Raw genomic sequence first — 17,553 nt, forward strand, 5'->3', positions numbered from 1 at the left:
CACCACTCACACACATACCGCAGAACCTATACCTGTCCCTGAGCAGTCTGAATGTTCCTGATGTTTCCTTTTCCTGCCCTCATAGCCATCTCACATTAATACCAGACATTAGTTTTCTGTGTCATTTCCAATGAAGTACTCCCTGTTGTTTGCTAGTGATTCCCACCAGTCCTCATACTGTTAAAGTTTGTTAAGACAGAAGATATAAGAATTATCTCTGGTGTCTAGTGGTTCCCCCTGATCCCAGCACTGTTAAAGAGCCATTAAGGCACAAGATATAAGAATAATCCTTGGTGTCTAGTGAGCTCCTCCACCCAATGTTCAAACACAAAAAAGGAAATTGGCTAGACTTAAAATGGTCAGCAAGGGCAGCTAGCCTAGTACTTACATATGAACCTACGAACATATGTTCCAGAATCTGCTCATTAAGGTTGTGTAGATGTATGACAGCTACCCCAGCCCACCAACACATGCATGCGCTGACACACACACACACACACACACACACACACACACACACACACACACACACACACACACACACACACACACACACACACACACACACACACACACACACACACACACACACACACACACACACACACACACATAGCCCCTTACATAAACTCATACACATACCTCCTAATTCTTCATTACTGCTAAATTCCTCAGTACATAAATCTAGTACAGTGAATGAATATGGCCTTTTGGCTATGTCCACGGCCACAATGTACAAAGTGTGACCATGCAAATCTACACAGCCGAGTGATTCTGTGAATCACTCGGGCACATAGATGCCTTCATGGAGGCAGTTCTGGGGGGAAGGGCTAGCACCTCACTGATAGCATATGATTGTCCTCCGGACTGCCTCATTAGGATATATAGCACAGCTGCAGAGACAGTCTGACTTGGTGCTGCATGCATTTATGCAAAAGCACCATGTTAGTTCTGTCTCTGAACAGCAAAAGGTTACTGCAAGATGTACACCTCACTGTTACCTTTATGAATCTGGCATGCAGACTTCCAGTCACCTCTCCTTACATCTAACTGTTCTATGTCTGCAACAAACAGATCTTTTTAAAAGAAGTGCAAATCATAGTATGTCTAAACAAGGCATTTCCAATTCTTTTATTACTGATATCATTGTCATTTTCATATATTATCTAATCTGCCAATAGTCTTTCCTATGGAAAAAAATCATAGGCTTGGCACATGATCAAATAATCGGTACCTATAGAAGTGCAAGAAAATCTCTTAACAGATGTAATTTGTCTGTTATTATTTATTGCAGTTAACAATGTAGAATTGCTGGTGTATCTGGACTGTTCATAAATCCCACATGCAGAATTCCAATTTGATTTATATGAACTTGTAATACTGAAACTGCAATATTATTGCATATATAATCTTTTTTACCTTCCAATAAATTTTTAGACTCCATCTTTTTTATATGTACAAACTGGTTTTGAACCCGCCACTTTAAAAATGCCTATATTAGTCTCGAAAACATCCCAATTATTTATAAGTATTTGTCTACTTGCTAATATATCCATACTGTATGTTAAGAAATAAATATGGGATGTTTCAGAAAATTTCCTACTCTAGATATCCTTGTTAAATACCAGCTGTTCAAAGCTAATAGATACAATCAAACAAAATCTGCCTCTTCTATATTCATTAACTTTATCAGCTGCCTTCTTAACAAAGTCAAAATCTAATATCTACTTAAAAATAGATATGTTAAAAACTCAGTTTCCTCTTCAAACGTACAATCTTTAGAAATTAATCTAGAACCTGTGGTTGTCCCCTCACTATTATATTTTTCTTGGTGTGAAGGAGAGACTATATTGAAATAAGATAGCCATTATATATTTAAATGTGATTATGAAGATATGGGAAAAAGAAGTATTACTTTCATCTGTTTTCTTCTTCTAAGTTTTTACACACGTTATAAAAATGATTTGTTTTGCTATGGTTAGGTTTGAATATTAATTCTGAAATCTTTTGGATTTTTGAATTCTAGTTATTCTTTTTTGAAGTTTACAATGAACTATTATTTTAATACAATTAATTTTTTAGATGTGACATTGTGAAATATTATTTATATGGGAGTTTCATTTCAAGTCTTTATAGAAAATCCACTTTTTCTAATACATATTAATTTTACTGGTAATCATCCCCCTACACACACTAAGAAAAATATAGTAAAGGGACAACTAGTAAGAGCTTTGAGTTTAATAAAACTTTTACTAGTATTAATAGTCCTTTTTTAAAAGCAAATTACATATGTCCTATTCTACATTTTTCAGATATTATGTTAGAAAAATACTAGACATTGGTACTAACCAGAAACTCGAGATGTAAGTTGGAAAGAGTTAAACTGTGAATATCATTATTAGACTATGTGATGATATCAATGTTAGGATAATTGAATGAGGGCTTTTATGATATGATCTTGTAGCAGTGGTCACTAGTAAGAACAAACAAGATAGGCACGGGACTGGCTTTTGAAGTGAAATTAACATAATGGCTAAGCAACTCAGTAGTAAGTAAGGTAAATAATTCAAATGGAGCAGGAACTTGGGAGTAGTGTGGTTTTCATACACAGCAGTCTGGGGTGACAGCTGTCTCAAGAGAATCTCAAACTAACTTTCATTGCTACCTTAAATACAAAGACTACATAGGATTAATTCACAAGCAGTTAACTAGTCTCTCCTGGATTTTACTGAAAGAAACACATGGCTTGCTTTAACCTACAATTTATAAAATACTAAGAAAAGACTCTATTAAAGTGCACTGCAATAAGAAAATAGAAAAACGTCACAAGTATGCATTCCTTTCTAATAAAAATAGCAGATTTCCTCACACACCATTCAGTTGTGGAAGCTCTGTCATGAAAACATTGAACAGGTATTCCTTGTTACCTTATACACAAAGACTTGTTTTCAGCTCCTCCTACAAATTTTAAGCAATTGATCTCTCCTTGATGTTACAGAAAACACATAATTTGCCATCTCCCTTCATCTAGAAATGATAAAATCTTTAAATAAAATAATAAATAATAATAATAAATTATAAATAATAATAAATAAATAATAAATAAATAAATAAATAATGAATAAATAATCAATAATAAATAAAATAATAAATAAATAAGAATAATAATAAATTATAAATGATAAATAATAATAATAAATAAATAGATAAATACATAAATAAATAAATAATAATAAATAAAAATAATAATAAATAATAAATAAGACAAGATAAAACAAGAATATGTATGAAAGCTGAGATACACATGTTCACAAACTCATTCATATAGTCACATGTCTTGCGGGATCTCAACAAATGAATATAAATATGGTAAATAATGTATTTTGTGTGTGGAGTGTATAAACATAACAGCTATTGTACGTATGTATTTCCTTTAAGTATATAAAGTAAATAAAAGTATTTGTTTAAGAACAAAGAGGATTGTTTGTTATATTAGAGAGTGTGGCTATGACTTTAAATGGGAATGTTGTCTTAGGATTGTTGTTACCTTTAGAGTAGAAAGATATGCTGCTGTTATTAGTCAGACCAAGTTTGCTTAATGAAGCAATAAGTGCATATAAAAAGAAGGCTAAGAGAGACAACAGAAAGAATGAAGACCTGGAAGAAGACAAAAGGAAGTACCTGAGGTTGTCACTGTTAGAAGAATCTAGGAGACAGAGCCATTGAGAGGTTCAGAGAGAGAGAAAGAAATGCAGAAAGAGACTGTATCCCTGATGTATGGAACTGGGTAGAAAACTAAGTGTGTAGATTATAACAGAAGTGATTTGTATGCTAATGTTACCTATGCTTATTTTATGATGTTTGAAAGTGTTTTGTTTTTATGCTGTGTGTTATAAAAATTGTAGTAACTTGCTGTTGAAATATTAAAATGTTAAATTTAAGTATATGGGACTGTATTGAATGCACCTAATGTTAACTTTTGTTAAACCATAAGCATGTATCTTTATGAGTTTGTACAATACACTATATTGTTTTGTAAAACTTGTGTCTCTGCAGATATTCATTTAATCTGAAGTCAAAATATCTAAAAGCTGTGGCTGGCACAAACATATTGAACACTCAGAATATTGAAAACTTGGGAATTTGCCCTTTTTTACTGTTGTGCCATCCCACAGTTGGTATATTTATTTATTTATTTATTTCCAGTTTGATAACCGGGGAAGTCCACTGGGCCCAAAAGCCCGTTTTCAGTGGAGGCCCGGGGAGAAAAGCTCCATGATGATACATTACACACAAAAACACAGCAGAACAGATCTAAACTAATACACACAAAAACACACTCTGTTCTAATAGCATAATACTTTAACAATTTCCAAACAAGAATGAGGTGCATTGGGCACTATACATAAGAAAAAGATATATTAGTGCAACTGTGAATGTTAGTAAAGTAGGAAAGGAAAGGAAATTATAGATAGAGTTTGAATGCAAGAGCAGGGATGCATAGGAGAAACGAAGAAGAAGCAAAGAAATTAAAGGAGAGGTGTCAGAAGAGGATAGAAAAAGAACAGATAACTAATGTTCAAATTGTGGTTGAGTCCAGGAGACCACCTTGAGAAAAAAGTCAAAAGATTTAAGGTGAGAGTAAGCATAGCACTTGAAGGAAAATAAAGGGTTTATTCTGGCACGAACAAGGTGATAATGTAGAAGAGAGGGGAGCTAGAGAGAGTGTCAGAAGAAGGGGAACCAGGGGGGTGGGATGGAACTAGGATAAATTGAGATCTAGGTAGAAAGTATACAATTACATTTCCAATTTTGGAAAAGGTGAGAATGAAGAAGAGATTTAAAGTGTTCATAGTTTGTAGTGGCTCTAAGAAGGGAAGGAAGTGAGTTCCATTTTTTTGCTGTAGTATAGGAAAGTAGGAGTTGGCCAGGGGGTCGTTTGGGTTTGTAAACTGAAATAAGATTTTGGTGGCTAGATCTTAGGGGCCTTGGAGGATTGTATATGGTGAAGGTATTAGATAATGCTGGGCAAGCAGTGGGTTTAAAGATTAGTTTGTGTGCAGTAGTAAGTTGGAGGAAATTGAGTTGATTAGGGAGTTCTAGCCATTGAAGACTACGGAGGCAGATGCAGTGGTGTGTAGAATGAGTGGAGTTAGTAGCGAATTTGGCAATTTTGTAGTAGCAACTTTCAAGTTTTGTGGAGATAGAATTGAAGAGATTGGATAGAAGAGGAGCACCATACAGTAGAGAAGGGAGAAGGAAGGTAGTGGCGAGAGTTTGTCTTGAAGATGGAGTAAGAAAGTTTGCATTTCTATAAAGCACACCGAGCTTCTGATGAGTTTTCTTTATGTTTAGTTGAATATGATTATTAAATTTCAGGTGTTCATCAATGGTTACTCCGAGTAATTTAGCACTACTAACAACTTCTATTGAGGACTGGGAGAGGCTAGAAATTATAAAGGATGACTTATCAGGAGTCAGAGCTTTTGAGGGGGAGAAGAGAATGATGTGGGATTTATTGGCATTGAGGGAAAGATGATTTTGAAGCATCCAATTTTCTATGGTTGTGAAGGCCAATTGGGTTTTGGCTTGGAGCTCGGGAAGGTTGGGCGCAGAGCAGATAACAGTGGAGTCATCTGAGTATTGTACTATTTGAGCAAGAGGAATAGAAGAGTGGAGATCATTGATAAAGATGTTAAAGAGCAAAGGCCCGAGAATAGAACCCTGAGGGACTCCAGTAGGGGTAGGTAGGAATTTTGAGGTACCAGTATTCCATTTCACAGCTTGGGATCTATCAGAGAGATAACTTCTGAACCAAGAAAGAGAGTTGTGGGAGAGATTGAGGTTAGAGAGGTGGTTGAGAAGGAGAGTGTGGGATATAGTGTCGAAGGCCTTAGAAAGGTCAAGAAGAACAGTGGAGACAATTTTTCCAGAGTCACGGGCTTGGTTGACAATTTCTAGGAAGGAATGAAGAGCGGTTATGGTACTGTGGCCAGGCGAAACCCATGTTGTGTGGGAGTGAGGAGATGGTTATCGAGAAGGTAGGGCATGAGTTGCTGGTGTATGCATTTTTCAAGAATTTTGAGATTGGGGAAAGAATTGCTATTGGGCGGAAGTTAGAGATGGTGTTATTTTGCCTCCTTTATGGAGGGACAAAATGTGGGCAGCTCTCCAAAGTTTGGGAACATAAGATTCTTGGATGGATCTATTGATGAGAATGCTGATAGGTATGGCGATGCCATTTGCTGCGAGCTTGAGAAAGAGTGATGGAATGTTGTCAGGGCATTGGTGCATGGTTTGAGTTTGCGAAGAAGTTGTTTGATACTGGTGGTAGACACGGGATGTAGAATGAAAGTGGGAGGAGGGTTATGAGAGTTGGAGTGAGGGATGGGTGTAGAAGGATGCTTTGGGTTAGGGGTAGGGGTGGAAGAGGAGAAGGATTTAGTCAGTTCAGCTATTGAGCCAGTAAAAACGAGTTAAAGAGAGTTGCTATTTCAGTGTCAGTCTTATTATTGTCTGGACAGGGATTGGATTTTGTACCTGGATGTAAGAGTGAATTGATGGAATTCCAGAATTTTTTGGGATTATTTGTGAGGGAGGACTGAAGTTTGCCGTAGTAAGATTTCTTATCCTTTATAATAAGTTTTTAGCAAGATTGCGGAGTTGCTTAAATTGCAGTAAAGAGGCTGGGTTTTATTTTTGTTGTATAGTTTCCATGTTTTGTCCCTTTGTCGCATTAGAGTTTTAGTGTCTTTAGTTAGCCAAGGGGCAGAGTTGAACTTTATCCTTTTTGTAATGGGAGGGGCTTGGGAATCTAGGATTTTAAGGAAGGTAGTATTGAAGAGTTCTAGGGCTTCATCTAGGGAAGAGTGTTTAGTGAATCCCAGTTTGTTAGTTGAAGGGTTTCTGAAAATACTGAAGGATTAAAATTAGTTAGGTTGAGAGTGGGCATATTGTTGTTGGTGTGGGAGCTGTTGGGTTTTCGGTTAATAAAGGCTGGGAGATGATCACTTAATGAGTCTGGTAAGGTACCTGAGTTGGAGATATTGTTAGGGTGGCTGACTAGGATCCAGTCCAAGATGGACCCTGGAGGGTTGGTTTTGTTAGGTCTGGTAATGTTGTTTATTAGTTGAGTAAAATTATAAAGATTGATAGACTGAAGGGGAGTATTGTTATTAATATTATTCCAATCAATATTTACATCACCTAGAATGAAAGTTTCCTGTTTAATATTGTTTGAGGCCCAACAGAGAATATTCTCTAGGGTGGAGGAGTTGTCTCCAGGAGGGATATAGATGGTTATAATACAGATACTTTTGAAGTTGTTTATTTTGAGGATTCCTATGACTAGTTCTGCATTATTAAAGTTGGGAATGGTATTTTGGTATGGGCTAAGATTTAGCAGGCAGTTGTAGACTAAGGCTACACCACCACCTTTTTTGTTTAGGCGATCGGACCTGAGTGCTTGGTAGCCAGGTGGTAAAATTTCAGAGTTACTAGTTTGAGGTTTTAGCCAGGTTTCTGTTACTGCTACTATGTCAGGTTCAGTTATATTTAGCCAGGCATGAAAGTTTGTTATTTTGTTATTAATACTCTGGGTATTAATGGTAATAAATTTAAGGTATTTATTATTGTGCCTATTTGTGGGGGTAGTGGGAGAGAGAATGTTAGTTGGTGTTGGCCCAGGGTTAGGATGGACATCTCCTGCAAGAGCAAGACAAGAGAAGGAGTAGAGGAGTTGAAACCTAGAATTGCGGAGTAAAGTAAAAGGGAGATGTAATTTACATTTGAAAGTGGGAGACTTTTGTAGAGTGTATGGTGTTTTAGTTTAAAGTAATGAAATGGATTTGGTTGAAGGAGGGAGGGGATATCAAATAAAAATGGAGGGATGAAGGATGTGGAAGGAGATAGTGGAGGATGAGTGGGGTGAAAAGAGGCGGCAGTGTGGTATTGGAATAAGAAATCTTTTGGATTTTTGAATTCTAGTTATTCTTTTGAAGTTTACAATGAACTATTATTTTAATACAATTAATTTTTTAGATGTGACATTGTGAAATATTATTTATGTGGGAGTTTCATTTCAAGTCTTTATAGAAAATCCACTTTTTCTAATACATATTAATTTTACTGGTAATCATCCCCCTACACACACTAAGAAAAATATAGTAAAGGGACAACTAGTAAGAGCTTTGAGTTTAATAAAACTTTTACTAGTATTAATAGTCCTTTTTTAAAAGCAAATTACATATGTCCTATTCTACATTTTTCAGATATTATGTTAGAAAAATACTAGACATTGGTACTAACCAGAAACTCGAGATGTAAGTTGGAAAGAGTTAAACTGTGAATATCATTATTAGACTATGTGATGATATCAGTGTTAGGATAATTGAATAAGGGCTTTTATGATATGATCTTGTAGCAGTGGTCACTAGTAAGAACAAACAAGATAGGCACGGGACTGGCTTTTGAAGTGAAATTAACATAATGGCTAAGCAACTCAGTAGTAAGTAAGGTAAAGAATTCAAATGGAGCAGGAACTTGGGAGTAGTGTGGTTTTCATACACAGCAGTCTGGGGTGACAGCTGTCTCAAGAGAATCTCAAACTAACTTTCATTGCTACCTTAAATACAAAGACTACATAGGATTCATTCACAAGCAGTTAACTAGTCTCTCCTGGATTTTACAGAAAGAAACACAAGGCTTGCTTTAACCTACAATTTATAAAATACTAAGAAAAGACTCTATTAAAGTGCACTGCAATAAGAAAATAGAAAAATGCCACAAGTACGCATTCCTTCCTAATAAAAATAGCAGATTTCCTCACACACCATTCAATTGTGGAAGCTCTGTCATGAAAACATTGAACAGGTATTCCTTGTTACCTTATACACAAAGACTTGTTTTCAGCTCCTCCTACAAATTTTAAGCAATTGATCTCTCCTTGATGTTACAGAAAACACAAAATTTGCCATCTCCCTTCATCTAGAAATGATAAAATCTTTAAATAAAATAATAAATAATAATAATAAATTATAAATAATAATAAATAAATAAATAATAAATAAATAAATAATGAATAAATAATAAATAATAAATAAAAATAATAAATAAATAAGACAATAATAATAAATAATAAATTATAAATAATAATAATAAATAAATAAATACATAAATAAATAATAATAAATAAAAATAATAATAAATAATAAATAAGACAAGATAAAACAAGAATATGTATGAAAGCTGAGATACACATGTTCACAAACTCATTCATATAGTCGCATGTCTTGCCAGATCTCAACAAATGAATATAAATATGGTAAATAATGTATTTTGTGTGTGGAGTGTATAAACATAACAGCTATTGTACATATGTATTTCCTTTAAGTGTATAAAGTAAATAAAAGTATTTATTTAAGAACAAAGAGGATTGCTTGTTATATTAGAGAGTGTTGCTATGACTTTAAATGGGAATGTTGTCTTAGGATTGTTGTCACCTTTAGAGTAGAAAGATATGCTGCTGTTATTAGCCAGACCAAGTTTGCTTAATGAAGCAATAAGTGCATATAAAAAGAAGGCTAAGAGAGACAACAGAAAGAATGAAGACCTGGAAGAAGACAAAAGGAAGTACCTGAGGTTGTCGCTGTTAGAAGAATCTAGGAGACAGAGCCATTGAGAGGTTCAGAGAGAGAGAAAGAAATGCAGAAAGAGACTGTATCCCTGATGTATGGAACTGGGTAGAAAACTAAGTGTGTAGATTATAACAGAAGTGATTTGTATGCTAATGTTACCTAGGCTTATTTTATGATGTTTGAAAGTGTTTTGTTTTTATGCTGTGTGTTATAAAAATTGTAGTAACTTGCTGTTGAAATATTAAAATGTTAAATTTAAGTATATGGGACTGTATTGAATGCACCTAATGTTAACTTTTGTTAAACCATAAGCATGTATCTTTATGAGTTTGTACAATAAACTATATTGTTTTGTAAAACTTGTGTCTCTGCAGATATTCATTTAATCTGAAGTCAAAATATCTAAAAGCTGTGTCTGGCACAAACATATTGAACACTCAGAATATTGAAAACTTGGGAATTTGCCCTTTTTCACTGTTGTGCCATCCCACAGTTGGTATATATAAGGTGAAGTGTGTGTGTGTGTTTGGGAGGTCAGGTGGGGCTTGCCTACCTACATAAAATAGTTTCTCTGTTTTAATATTTTGAGTTTAAGTACTTTGGTTTATACACACACAAACACATAGATAGATAGATAGATAGATAGATAGATAGATAGATAGATAGATAGATAGATAGATAGATAGATAGATAGATAGATAGTTTGAGTGATGCTGGTTGCTGGCTCACATATCATCTCACACTATGTCAACCTATTGAAAAGTTTGAGATGGGCTTCCCCCCTTGCAAGACCCTTGTGAAAACCACCCCTGATGCAAATTTTGCTAATATATTTTAGATGCTTTGTGAGTTGATGCTTTACCTTACAACAAAAAAAATATGTATGATTTACAATACAGTGATCTAGGCAGGTCTAAAACCTTGAACTGTTTTCTTTTCTTGATACCTAGAATATGTGTGTGTGTGTGTGTGTGTGTGTGTGTGTGTGTGTGTGTGTGTGTGTGTGTGTGTGTGTGTGTGTGCGTGCGTGCGTGTGTGTGTGTGTGTGTGCGTGTGTGTGTGTGTCTGTGTGTGTGTGTGAGTCTAGTGTTTTAATCTGATGTGCAGAAACACCAGTGCAGCTTACATCAATTTCTGCATGTCAAATCTCACCAAAATTGAAAAAAAAAATCAAAACTAAATTGATCAGAGAAAGAGAAAAAATAGACCCTTTTCATAATTACTCAACAATAACAAAAGAAAACAAACCAAAAACCCTAACAAAACATTCAGATATAATTTGCCTGAATACTTCTAGCATAAGGAAAAGTGTTTTTGGTTAGGAAATGTGTAAAGTTCAGGTTAGGGGCAGTGATAATGTTAACGTTAGTGTTAGTACATGTGTAAAGATGAACAGGGGGCTTTAAGAGAGAATGCAAGGTACTATGTTAAGAAGACATGCATTTGACAGATTATACAACAAATTTCTCTCTATCTCTGTATATATATATATATATATATATATATATATATATATATATATATATATGTATGGGTCTATATTATGTGATCAAAGAATGTCTTCTTCAAACACATAATAATCGACACATATACAGTGAATGCTGTAAACCATGAACGGCCATGTCCTTGAATGTTTTCCTTGGGGGAAAAAATTGTTCGTTATCGGGAATTGCCCTTTTCTTCAACGTAGAGCAATCTCGGAGTTGATATATTTAGTTGGGGTGGAGGGCACAGTCCCCCACTTAATTAGTGTTTTAAAGTTTGCTTTTTATTTTTTGGCCATGTGAATTTTTTCCTCAAGGAAAATATTCAAGGACGTGGCTGTTTGCGGTTTACAGCATTCGTTGGTATAAGAGTCAATTACTATGTGTTCGAAGAAGAGATTCTTCGATCACATAATATAGACACACACACACACACACACACACACACACACACACACACACACACACACACACACACACACACACACACACACACACACACACACACACACACAAACACATATATAAATAGGTCCATGTCTATTTACCGAAATGCAATATATTAAAAATCATAATACTGAATGTATAAATGTTGACATGTCAAAATGCTGAAATGTTAAAATGTTGAAATCAAAATCCCCACTCCTCTGTATGTGTAGAGAGTTGACTTGCCCTACATGCACCAGCTATATCAGTGCTAATTTCTGAGTTTCACTAACAGGGGAGTGATTATGTTTGTTGACCGGCTGTGAACCTGGTGCAGTGTTTGTATGCTGTACATGTTCATAGGTTCATAGGTAGGTAATAGGCAATCTGCCCGAAGGCATTTAGAAGCCTAGCTAGAATGTGTTGGCTTTCGCCACCACCTTAGATTAGTTCCCTTTGCCTCTGTCCAGCAGAGCCACTGAAGTGATCCTCGGGGTAAACTTTCTGTTTCCCATCCACTCGTCAAGTTTTCTCTTGAAGAGTGTTAGTGAGGAGCTCTGCCTAATGTAGACTGGAATCTTGTTCCAAAGCATGGGAAGTCTCTGGGACAGGAATCTATCCCCCCAGCATGTCCTATTTATTGTTGTGGTGAGGTTTTGATCCCTAGAGCATGTGGCTTGAGGGGATATGATTTTCTTTAGGTGGAGTATGTCCATCAATTCTGGGTTGGACATGGCCTTGTATGTCAAGCAGAGATCGCCTCTGAGTAGGTGGTATGCAGCCGAGTACAGCTGGAGGTTCTTCAATCGAGCTGCATAGGGCATCTGTTTGAGGCCAGTGATCTTCTTGGTGAGGCACTTCTGTGGTCTTTCCAGCTGTTGCAGGTGTCTTGTAAGGTACAACCCAAATGGGGTGTTGTACTCTATGATGGGTCTAATGAGTGATGAGTAGAGGGGCACAATGACCTCTTTTGATCTGGATGTGATCCCTTTTGTGATTAGGTGGGCCACATAGAAGGATTTTCTAACCTCTTTGGCAATGTGATTATCAAAGGAGAGATTACTATCTACTTGGGTCCCCAGATCCCTTATTACATCCTCTGCATTTAGGGGACTACCACCTATGTGGTAGTTTGTAGGTACTTTGTTTTTTCCAAAGGGGATGACTGTGCACTTTTTGGCATTTAGCTTGAGGCCATGATTTTGACACCAGGTATCTGTCTCAGTGAGACCCTTTTGGAGGAACTCTGTGTCAGCCCGAGAGTTAATTATAGCCCCTAGTTGCAGTCGTCTGCAAACTTGGTCAGCCATAGTCCTCCCGTGCTTGCCTGTACCTCTGAGAAGTATATGCCGAACAGAAGGGGTCCTAGGACTGAGCCCTGGGGAATGCCACTTGCAACCGGTTTAGAGTCGGACCTAGCTCCTGCAACTCTCACCATGTGGATTCTGTTCATGAGCCAGTTGGCAACCCATCTTGTGACATAGGGGTTTATGTTCAGGCTGGTGAGCTTGTCTATAATACCAGAATGGGGAATGGTGTCAAAGGCCTTTGCGAGGTGTAGGTAGGCTGTGTGTACCACCTTTCCCTCATCTATAGCCTTGGTAACTGTCTCAAAAATCCATCAGGTTTAGGAGGCATGATCTGCCCTTAAAAAAGCCGAACTGGGTAGGGTCCAGTGTTTGGAGGTTCCCAATGTCTCTGTTAATGAGTTCCATGATGATGTGCTCTATAGCCTTGCAGACCAAGCTAGTCAGGCTTATAGGGCGATAGTTCCCGGGGGCCTGCTGTGGCTTTGTGGAGGTGATTAACCATTGCTGTGCACCACTCTATGAGTACATAGCCTGTGGAGAGGCTGAGTTTGAACAGTGTGTTTAGGTGAGGGGTTAGTTCGTCTTTGAGCTCATATAGGATGCAGCCTGGGACATCGTCCAGTCCCATTGATGCTATATTTTTGGCTTTGGAGAGGGCTGTTTTAACCTGAGTGTCTTGTGATTTCAGGGGCTCTACATTCTTCTGGTATGGTTATGGGCTCTTTTAGGGGTGAGAGGGGGGTGAAGTCTGCGCTGAACCTATCTGCCAGGATGTTGGTGATATTGGTCAGTTCAGTGTATTTTGTGCCATCCTGCACTATCTCTGAGCAGATCTGAGCATTGCCACTTAGATTCTTGACATAGCTAAAGAATACCTTGTGGTTATCTTTGGAGTCCTTGGCAATTTTTCTTTCAAAGCTCGCCTTGGATGATTTTATGAGGGATCGTAGTTTCTTGCTGATACTGATTAGGGATGTCTTCCCTTCTTGGGATTTTACTCTTTTCTGTACTAGTTTCCTACTATTGTATAGCTTGTTTATGGCAAGCATTGCACCAGACTGGTTTCCTTTTCTTGGAGGAGTGAGTCTTGGTTTTGCTTGGGATAGCATGATCCATGCATTCTTGTAGGTGCCCATAGAATGCATTAGTAAAGGATTTTGCAGCTTGGACAGCATTATCCTTTAGCATGGGGACTTTGAAACTTTCCACCTTGGTATTAAGTAATGTGAAGTTTGCTTTTGAAACGTTTTTCACTGTGGTTTCCTTGTCTGGCGGTGGGGGTGGAATGTGGATATCCAGAGTGATTTGTTTATGGTCAGATCTAACCAGTGAGAGGTTGACCTCCGGTGTAGAACACTGGTTGCCCATGTTGGTGATGACCAGGTCCAATATGTTGTCACCTCTGCTGGGAGTGTTGACCAGTTGATCCAGGGCATTTGAGTTTATAAATACTAGGAAATGTTGGGCAAGGGAGTTAGTACTTGAGTAGTTCTCCCAGTTAATGTTTGGGTAATTGATATCATCCAATATTAGGGTGTTTGGTAGGACCTTTATGTTTCCCAGTGTTTCCAGAAATGTGGAATTGGGGTCCTAGGACATGGTGGGTGATCTATAGCAAGCTACGATTTGAATTGCAGTTTTGCCTATTGTTAGTTGCATGTGGATGATCTCTGAAGCATCATGCTGTGCCACTAACCTGGAGGTGTGGGTATCCTTGATGAATATGGATACGCCCCTGCCTTTTGTATTTAAGTCCAGGTTCTGTGGCCAAAATGTATGGTATGAGTTGCAGCCTGGTAGTGCTGTGGTGCTCTCTGGAGCCTTAAACCAGGTTTCTGTTACTGCACATATATCGATTTTCTCCATATTGAGGAGTGCCTCAAGTGCATGCATTTTGAGGTTTAGACTTCTGGCATTGAGTAGCATTACCCTCAGTTTTTTGTTACTTGTGCTATTTACAGTGGTGGGTTTGTCTTTTGAGCCTTGCCAAAAAAAGGCACTATGGGGGTGGCAAGAGCCTTGGCCAGTATTTAAAAGCCTAAGAGTGACAGGTGCAAGCTGTCTCTAGTGAAGCAGCGTGGCTTGTCGAGCATGTCATCCCAGGCAGACAGACACTGGATCCCCTTTGAATGACACCAGAACTTAGCCAATTGTTGAAATTGATAATTTTTTCTTTATACAGTGGTATCATTCTTGGTGATGGCAGGATGCTACTCAGGGTCAGGGTCATACCGGCCTGGGCTACGTAATCAGAGAGCTCTTCCATGTATATTATTAGTAGGTATTTTGAGTTTAACATTGTAAAGTTTCAATATTTTGAATTTTCAAGATTTTACATTCATTATTTTGACTTTCAGCATATCATTATTCAATAAGTTGTCACTTAACACTTATTTCTTCCACAATTTATAAGTATTTAAACTGACCCAGACCACAAAGAATAAAATCTTTTTTTCTGCTTAAATATAGAACTTCTAAAACTCTTAAAACATGACAGTATTGCAGTTCTTACACTGCTGGAGGTATCACTTAAAGGAGACGTCACGCAGAGCCCCCATAGTTTTAATATCTCCCAGGTATCTAAACTGGAACACTTTATTCTGAACTTATGTGCCCTAGTTTATATAGACTTAGTTTGTCAGAATAGATACCACACTTCTTTTTGTTTCACACCTAAAACTGTAGTTAAAGTGAAAATTTAGTTTGTAGTTTGAGTGCTAGCTAAGTCTGGGACCTGATGAAAGTTACGTATATAATTTTCTTACACTTAACCCAAGTGAGAGAGAGAAAGAGAGAGAGAGAGAGAGAGAGAGAGAGAGAGAGAGAGAGAGAGAGAGTGTTTACTGAAAAAGAGCCAGTAATATCTTAAGCACTTTAAAAAACATATTAGCTCAGTCTGGCATTTGTACCATGGAGTTTTATCAATTAGACAAGGTCTTTAAAGTAAGCAATATTGACTGACAGAGTTGACATTACAGGGAAGTAAGAGACCAGCAAATGATAATGTACATTTTAATGTTGGAGAGGGAAAGTTTCTCTAGTCATGGAAGGCCCATTGTTGTACTGTAACACTTACCTTAGAAAAAGTCTTCCATGTTGTTGGTTAATTTATATATATATTTTATATATATATATATATATATATATATATATATATATATATATATATATATATATATGGGTTACCTTCATTTCGTCAAAAGCTCATTTGACTGACAGTTCATTTGACTGACAATCAGTAGTACTGGCAGTGTCTAGAGCACTGTAAGGCAAGTAAAAGGAATATGTCCTTTTCCCCACTAAAGTGTGACCCTGGAGTTAGTATATATAGTTGGGGTTGTGTGGGGGGCCCAGCCCCCCACTTAATTTCATGTTATATTCTCTGCTTTTGGTTTTATATTGTTTAATAAAACCAAAGTAAGTGGGGGGCTGTGTCTCTCACACCTCCCCCCTAACTATATATACTAACTCCAGGATTGCACTTCAGTGGGGAAAAGGACATATTCCTTTTACTTACCTTACAGTGCTCTACACACTGCCAGTACAAATTGTCAGTCAAATGAACTGTCAGTTAAATGAAGTGTCAGTGAAATTAAGTTTCAGTCATTTAGTCCGACTAAATTGTTTGTCAGTCAAATGAGCTTTAAACGAAATGAAGGTAACCCATATATATATATATATATATATATATATATATATATATATATATATATATATATATATATAATATACACACACATATACATATGATATGTAAGTTTGTTGGCATTTTTGAGAAAAAAAGTAGTTCCTATCCTTTCTTCCTTGTCTGTGCTGTGGAACCAAAACTGAGACCTGGTTAAAACCCAATACCCATAATGAAGAAATCCTCCCTCCAGGATACAATATTCTGTGACTAGACAGATCTGACAGGAACGGAGGTGGTGTTGCTATTCTTTTCAAGAGCACACTTAACCTCCAACCCCTTCATACCCCTATACCCAAATTTCAAAATGCTGAAATTTTAGGTTCTGTCCTAGCACTGAACTGTGAAAAAAACATCAACATTCTCTGCAGCTATATCCCCCCAGGTAGTAATTCTTCTGCTATAGAAGAAATGCTTCAGTGGTTTAACTATAACCTACCACAAGAAACTATTCTACTGGGAGACCTAAATACAGACTGGTTAGCCTGCAACTTCATTAACCCCTCTAGCCAAATCAGTCTTTACGGAGCTACTCAATTTATTCATGAACCCACCAGAATAGATAAAAAAATCCCCAAAACAATCCATAATTGATTGGAGATTAGTGAAGAACCCCAAACAAAACTACCAGACAGGATGCCTTCCATATAGAGTAAGTGACCATTACCCCACTTTCCTTCTAAGGAAACGTACCATTACCTCAAAGCCCATCATCTACAGACAGATCAGGGGTGACCAAAACTTAAACCAACGAGACCTAAATGACATCTTAAAACAATGCAATTGGAAACCTCTAGTAACCCTAGGACTAGACCAAGTGGTAGACTACTTCCAAAACATGTTTATCAATGTTCTTATTTCAGTCGCACCTATTAGGAAAATAAGAGCCAAAGGAAATTATGCTCCATTGCTAAGTATGGGCACAGGAGTCCTACTAAAATCTAGAGGTAAAGCCTGGAAGACTTGGAAAAAAAGACAGTTCCAACTAAGCTATGCAAAACTATAAACAGTTC

The sequence above is a fragment of the Protopterus annectens genome, chromosome 1.part2, assembly GCF_019279795.1.
Source record: "Protopterus annectens isolate FY-2018-M chromosome 1.part2, PAN1.0, whole genome shotgun sequence".
NCBI lineage: Eukaryota > Metazoa > Chordata > Ceratodontiformes > Protopteridae > Protopterus > Protopterus annectens.